This window comes from Cupressus sempervirens, chromosome 9 (assembly GCF_028749045.1).
Source record: "Cupressus sempervirens isolate cs-2001-9-10 chromosome 9, ASM2874904v1, whole genome shotgun sequence".
Lineage (NCBI taxonomy): Eukaryota > Viridiplantae > Streptophyta > Pinopsida > Cupressales > Cupressaceae > Cupressus > Cupressus sempervirens.
Window position 1 is genome coordinate 256,483,900 of NC_143126.1, and position 8,372 is coordinate 256,492,271.

The following is an 8,372-nucleotide window of genomic DNA, read 5'->3' on the forward strand; positions in this document are numbered from 1 at the left end:
AAGTTTATGCAAAACCAAATTTAAGTGCTTCAAGTGTTCATCCCTGTCCTTACTGAATATTAGTATATCATCTAAATACACAACAACAAATTTGTTCAAGAAATGTTTTAAGACTTCATTCATAAGTCTCGTGAAGGTGCTAGGTGCATTGGACAAGCCAAAAGGCATCGCAAGCCACTCATAAAGGCCTTTTATGGTCTTAAATGTTGTTTTCCACTCATCTCCACCCTTGATCCTGATTTGATGATATCCACTTTTGAGGTCCACCTTAGAGTAAATGTTTGCCTTCCCTAAATAGTCCATGAGGTCTTCTATCCTTGGCATAGGGAACCTATATCTAATGGTTATCCTATTGATTTCCCTAGAGTCTATACATAATCTCCATGTGCCATCCTTCTTAGGTGCTAGGACTGCAGGGACTACACAAGGACCTATACTCTTCCTAATGAACCCTTTAGCCAACAACTCTTCAATTTGTCTCACTATCTCCTTGTTTTGTTCAAGGCTCCTCTTGTATGCTGCTTTGTTTGGAAGGGTGGCTCCTAGGATGAGATCTATCCAATGATTGATGTCTCTCTAAGGTGGTACTATTTTTGGCTTGCTGCCTACAACTATCCCTCCATACTTTTCTAACAAGTCCCTTACTTCCTTAGGTCCTACATTAATAACCTTTGATTGGATTTCTGATTGTTCAATGGGATGTTTTTGTGATTTGACTACCAATGCAAAGCAAGGAGTTTCCTTCTCCTTAGTGACTTTCATAAACTCCTTTTCACCTACCAACATCACCCCATTAGTAGCAGGCTTCCCATCATCTAGTAAAGGTGGCATGTTATATTCAATCCCATCAATGGTTATGGTGTAGACATTTGTTTTGCCATCATGCTTAGCACATACATCATATTGCCATGGCCTCCCAAGAAGCAAATGACATGCATCCATCTCTGTCACATCACACACAACTTTATCCTTGTATTCCCCAATGTTGAATTCCATCCACACTTGCTCATTTATGAGTGTTTGTATCTCTTTTGTCAACCATGATACCTTATATGGACAAGGGTGAGGTATTGTAACCAATTTCAATTTTTCAACCATCTCCTTTGAAGCAACATTATCAGATGAACCAGTGTCTACTATAACTCTGCAGACTGTGTTGTTTACCTTGCAATAGGTCCTGAACAATGACTTCGTTTGTGGTGGTTCTACTGTTGTAGGTACCTTCAACATTGTCCTTTGCACCATTAGATACTACCCATGCTCAAGAAGTGCAGGCTTAGAGGTGACAAACTGATAGGATGAAACACTTTGGCTATCTTCCTCTTGAGTTAATTGGATTCTCCTATCCCCTCCTTGTTTATTATTTTCTAGAAACCTAAAGAACTAATGTCCTACTTGGTTGCAAGTGAAACATTTACCAAATAAATAAACTAGGCCATCTTCCACCATACCTTCCTCTATCATTAAATCTCCTGTCTCTAAATGCCCCTCTATTAGTAGGCTCATTTTCATTATTTAGACTACTAGACTCGTCCTGATTTTTGCTAAAGGATCCCTTCTCTTGGAACCTACCTCTACCTCTATTTCTATTTCCTTTAACCCTATTGTTTGCATCTCCTCTCCTCTTATGCTTTTCTTCTATTTTGAGAGCCATGTTAAAACATTGATGAATTGAACCAACAGTAATTAAAGTTAACTCATCTTGAATGCTATATTTCAATCCATTTATATACCTTGCTAGCTTCTTCTTTTTAGTCTCATATACCTTGGCTTTGAGGGTGAGATTGTGGAACTCTTGTGTGTAGGTACTAACATCCAAGTCCCTTTGCTTATGGTTCTGCAACTTCTTGTGCACCATCATATCATAATCATTAGGTATAAACTACTTCCTAATCTTAGCCTTCATTTTCTTCCAAGTGGAAATTTGTTCTTTGTTTTCATCCAATCTCTCATTCTACAAGAAATTCCACCAACTCAAGGCAAGGCCTTTGAGTTTGGCTTTAGCAATTATGACCCTCTGATTTACAGGGGTTGCATCACATTCAAAGTGGTTGTCTAGTGCCTCTATCCAGTCCACACACTCATCAGGGTCTAACTTACCATGGAAGATAGGTAGGTCACCTTCTCCCTTCTTTCCAACTCTCTCTAATGTTGCAAGGAAGGGTCTTTGATCTACAAGGATGCTATCTTGATCTTCATTCCCCCCTATCTCTTTTGGTTCAGACTCCACATTACCTCCCTTCCTCATTTTGTTCTTGAGTTTATCCAATTCCATCTTCATAGTCCTATTTTCTTCCCAGACTACTTTGCTTTCAGCCATTTATTCCTTGACTAGCTTGGCTAGTTCCACATTAGTGATCCTTAAGGGAACCTCCCTTTCAGGTTCTTCTCCTCCATTAGCCATGATGTCTCCTGATGTCACAACAAGATCAAAGTGGCTTTGATACCACTTGATGCAGAGAGAAACAATGGAAGCACAACTTTAAGACCCAACCTCGAAACAAACACTCAAGGTGTTCAAAGGATTGAACTTATGGTTTGTTTCATTTCAACAAGTGTATACGTCTACAAGTAACCACTATGAAGGTTTCAAGACTTACCATACACAAATATGGCAAAAAATAATTTGACCCAAATCAAGCCTTCAAGGACAAGTTCCCTTAATTTGGGCAAAAAAAGGATCTTAGAGTTCTAGGCCTTGCAACTTCCAACAAAGGCTAGAAACTACTTAGTCACAACCCAACTAAGCAAAATCCACCACTGGTTGCACTCCCAACAACCCACAACACAAACTGCTAGAAAAGACCTAGAATCCTATTAGGTCTCTAATCCTTGATTTTTGTCAATAACTTCAAAACTTCCCAAAAGACTTAAGGAAAAAATCACACTTTCAAATACCCTTTTCCAAGTTTTCTCAGACTCCAAAGTTGTAGAGATTGACTCCACTCTAGCATGTCCTAACGTTGACTAAGTGCATAGGCCTAATTAGCTAGGTTAGACTTGGGTTTCAAAGAAAGAGATTAGAAATGGGTGCATAGAACCAAAAATATACTTCCAAGGTGTTCTACTAACTCACACTAAGACAATTTGTTTGATCACCAAGTCTTCAAAGCCTCTTCATCTCCTTATCTACTCCAATCTCCTTAAAACTAGTCAAATACATGGAGATATTTGACCTAGGGCTTGCTCCCAAAACTTAGGGCCTTCAATTCCTATTCCAAAACTTAAAAAATCCTATAGTAAACATCCCTAACTTGTTTCATACAAGTAGAGAAGAAATTCCATTGGTGAATCTGCAAGTTAGGGCCATTTGTATGTCGAAACCCTGAAATTGAGGGTTTCTTAGACCAATAGGCTTACAAATTTGATTACTTCTGAAAGAAAGGGAATGAGAACTTTAAACCACTACCAAAAGCATTCAAATAATTAGCATCAACTTTCAGATCAAAAATATCTTCACCCACCCCTTATTCTTCCATACTGTACTTGCAAATGTAAGGAAGTTGCACTAAAACAGGTATATTTTATTGATTTGAAAGCAAGTTTTTAGAATTGGATCTTCCCTCTCTAATTAATTTTCAAATGAATCAAGCCTAAATAGGTTGTTTCCAACAATTCCATTCAACCATCAAATAGTTTGAGCCATTGGGATTCCTAAACCAAAAAGTTGCTTAGCAAGCAACTTTTGCCGATAAGGCAAAAAATGTTGCATTTAGGCTTTATTAACTCTTAGAAACCTTGTTAGGCTTCCAAATCCCTAAGACACACCTAGAAAGACATGAAATGACCAACATATCATCCATTAGGACCAAATGATGCCTAAGGTTTATAAACACACCAAGGGGTCTTGTGTCCTTAACAAAATGGATGGGTCATAGGGAGATTATAAGATCTATCCCTTGACCTTATTACAAACATATAGGTAATAACACTCAACTTAGCAAAAGAAAAGATTCTTGACATCCATAGCAAGGGATTGTCAAACAGTTATTCCCAATGTCATGAATGAGTCAAGAATCTTGAAAGTTATGAATGAGAGTTAGGTGCTTTACACCAATCTTTGTCTGATAAGTCTCTCCGAGATGCATAGCTAGAGGATTTGAGGCATGGGGCATGTTTTTATTTGTTTTCTACTTGTGGATGTGGTCTTGAAACTAGAGTCTCTCTTGTTGTCCCCTTGAAACACTTAGGAGATTTGAGGCATCATCCTTGACTGTTTTTGCACAACCATTCTTTCGATCATCCTTGCACCTATGCCTTGATGCAAGCATGGTTTTGCTACGTTAAATTGGGTAAGCTAACATCATGGTCATCTTGACCTTTATGTATTTGATTCTTATGTTATAATCTTTCCACATTCCAATATGATATAAATCACATTCATATCTTCATAGTTGCATTTGTTACTAGTGATGATTGTGTGATTTTCTGATGTTCGTTAATAATGGCCCAATGATGAAAATAAGTTCCTTTACATTCTCTAATGAATGATAAACACAAAATACTATGTTATAGTTGCTCTTTTGTAAGTATACCATTTCATTTTCTTGTAGCTTGCATTATTAGACTAAATGTTAGTTTGCACTTTTAGGTTGCACTATGAGTTTGAAAGGGTTTTCTCTTCATCTTTCTTGTGGACTTTTAATCAATTGTGGTCACTTTTTGATCTTCATTTCCTTATCTTCTTTCATGATCTCAATCAAAATTTTGATCTTCAACAATTGATTGATTTTGGAGCATTCTATTTCTTATGAAAATTTTTCTTTTCTTCTTTCTGTTTCTTTTCATCTCTTCCAAACTTCGATCTTCCATTTTCTTTTACTCCACTTCTTTTTTTCTAATTCAACTTTGGGGCATAATATTTCATGCTTGATGATCTACCTTTGTTCTGTGATTCTTATATCTTTCATCTTACATCAAGAACTTTATCTTTTGTTCAATTTGATCAAATTTATCAATTTGTTGTTTCTCCTCTATCTCATTTCGATTTTGATCACGAGGGGGCAGTACCTATCAACTTCAATCCTTGATTTAATTTTATCAATTTTATCCTCAACTTTTTTAAGTCAAAATTTATTTGTATTCTTTGTCCTGATGTGTTCCCAAATCGATCACACATATGGGTTGTTTTGTGATCCCAAATTGATCTCACACTTCAATTTCTTTCTTTGAGTACATGTGTTCCCAAATTGATCACACATTAGTCAAAGAGGGGAAAATGTATGCACACTAAAATGGTTGCCTAGACTATGGGCCCCCATTATTCAATTGATCAATTTATCACTTTCCTGAATCAATGGTTTGCAATATTTTATTAAATCAATTTAAATCAATTTCCTTGATCAAATTCGATTATTTATTTTTCTAAGGTTGATTATTTTATCCTAAGTCTTGTTTAGTTAAAAGAAAAAATCTCCCTTTTAATAAAACAAAATAAGTCCCCATTTAATTAAAATAAAACCTCTCTTTTAATTAAATTCATCCACATTTAATTAATTAAGAGAAAAACCCCTCTTTTAATTTAATTAAATAATTCCTTTTTAATTAAAAGAACTTGCTCCCTTTTAATTAAATAAATCCTACATGAAAAAGGAAATGAAATAAATAAAAATTAAATAAATTCTTTTTTTTCTTCCCTATTTAATTCTTCTCCTCTTTTCTCATTGGTGGAATTTTGTCTCATATGGATCAAACTTTATTATCCCATATTGGTTGTGAGAAACTTCCCACTTCCACATTTTTCTTTATAAGGGAGAGCCCTCTCCTCATTTTTGACATCCATTATTATACTATTGTTATGCTAAGGTTTGGAGAGCGATTTTTGAAGGAGTTTGAATACTAAAGTTTTTTGTGGAGAACTTCTATCTTTTTGTCTTCTTCTCTCATGCATCCATGGCTTCCATCATGAGGTTTCATCCTTGCATTTTCATATTAGCTTAGATCCACATTTGTTTTCATAGATTAATATTGCATTGTTATTTCCTTTCATAGATTAGGTTTCTTTTCTTGCATTGCTTTGCATTGTTATCATTTAGATTAGTTTGCATCTTTATTTGCATTCATATTTTAATCCTTGAGTCTCTTGTTTCATGGTGTACTTGCATGAGCACAAACTAGGTCAAACTGAGGGCCTCCATTACAAACCCTTGCACTCCATGAATAGAGAGCTATGAGCTACCATTTGAGACCTCATTTTGACCAATCTTGGATATAATGACTCATAGAAGTGTTCCCACATTTTAGGTATAAAATTTTTACCCTAGACAAATTTCCATGAGATAAATATTGTATGTGTTGCTATGTTCATGTCTTTGTTTTTACTTAATCCCAACCAGTTAAGTTGTAGCCTACACAAACCTATAGACTAGTGTGAAGTGTGGTAGAGAGTGAAAAGTTGAAATTAGTAAGTATATTGATTCACCCCCCTCTCAATATACTGACCTGTTTTTGGACCAACAATTGGTATCAAAGCCTAGGTCCTTTGAAGTAAAGAGTTTAACAACTCGAGGAAAATATCAAGATGTTTAAGAGAGATTAACCAAAGTTTTCCAAGGAAAACTATAGTTAATGGTGTAGAAAGATGTGTTTTCACTTGAGAACTCTTGGGTGATGCTTACTAGACCCATGTAGCGGTCAAATATATCAAACCTAAAAGTCTACTCAATATATAACAATTAAAGGAGAAAGAAACACACAATTTCGTAATTAATTTTCTAGTAAGAACCATGTCCTACTCTAAGTACAAAGATGTAGAAGAATAAGAAACATCATATGATACGTGGGAGAAACTCAAAATTGTTTATGGTGGTGATAAGCATGTCATGAAGGCTAAAACTGAAAGCTTAAGAGGAAAGTTCAATGACATAAGGATGCAAGAAGGTGAAGATATTGAGGCCTATGGAAAACAAGTGAAGGATGTTATGCTAGCCATCAAAGCATCTAGAGGCATACTAGAAGAAGATGAGTGTGTAAGAAATATATTAAGAACCCTACAACCCAACCATAAGAGTGTCATCTATTCAAGATCTGAGAAAAATATACAAGATGGAGGTATCTTTTGATCCCTTGGCAGGAAAGCTCACTGCATTTGAGCTTAGAAACTTTATTAATAGTCAACAACCTAAGGTTGAAACTGCATTCAAACCCTTAGTTGCACTGTCTACAACAAGAAAAGGAAGGCATGAGGCAAGCACATGATCTAGATAAATGTTGGAGAGCCTACATGTTGAAGAAGTTGAGCAAGAAGAGCTAGGGCTCTGTTAAGCTAAAAGATTGGTAAGAGGAAAATGGAAGTACAAAGGTAAGCTTCCTTTCAAATGCTTTAAGTGTAAAAATGTAGCACACTATGCTGCTCGATGTCCATAAATTGTGACGAAGGAGACCTAACAAATATGGAAAAGCTCCAAAGGGAAGGACAAAATAAGATGCTACATTTCCAAAGAAGGTATGATTGATAAAGAGTCAACCAATGATGACGATGAAGAAGAGAATGAAGTATCCTTTGTTTCCATTATAGAAGAAATGGTGGAGAGAGCCCTAATATTAACTCATACCAGTATCCACAAGAATTGGGTAATAGATAGTGGCTTCTCACACCACATGTCTAAAGATAGGAGCAAGTTCTATGAGGTCAATTCCTACGATGGAGGAATGGTGAAGTTCAGAAACAACTCACCATGCATAGTGATGAGGGTATCTCTCTAGGATAGTCTACCAAAAATAGAACATATAGTTGTCTAAACTTCAGGACAAATAATATTGTGGAATTTGCTAATTTGAGGATATATGAGTTCTTAAAATAGAAAGAGGAAGAAAGATTAAATAACTAGAATATTACAAATAGTTTGAATACATCCCACTAGGTGAAACAGTAGAGAGAGTACTGATAGAAGAAGAACCTATACAAGAATTTGTACTGGCTCAGGTAGTAGGAGTTCAACATTAAGAATAAAGAGAAGAAGCACCTTAAGGGGAACCTATGATAGAAAAGTATGTGAGAAAGTACCACTCAACTGACCAGATCATTAGAGACAAGGATGCTAGAGTGATGACCAAGAGAAAGGTGAGAGAGATAATATATCTTCTCTCACGCATGAAGCCCAAAGCTACAAGGGAAGCTCTAAAAGGTGAAGTCTAGGGAAAGGTCATTGAGGAGGAAAATGATTAAATAGTAAAGAATGATACATGGACCTTGGCCGCCCAACCGAAAGACAATAATGTCATTGGTATGAAGTGGGTGTTCCAAAATAAGATGAACAAGGATGGAGAGGTAGTTAGAAACAAGTCCAGACTTATTTACAAAGGCTAGGCACAAGAAAAATGCATAGATTATGGAGAACCCTTTGCACTAGTGGCCTGAATAGAAGGATTTA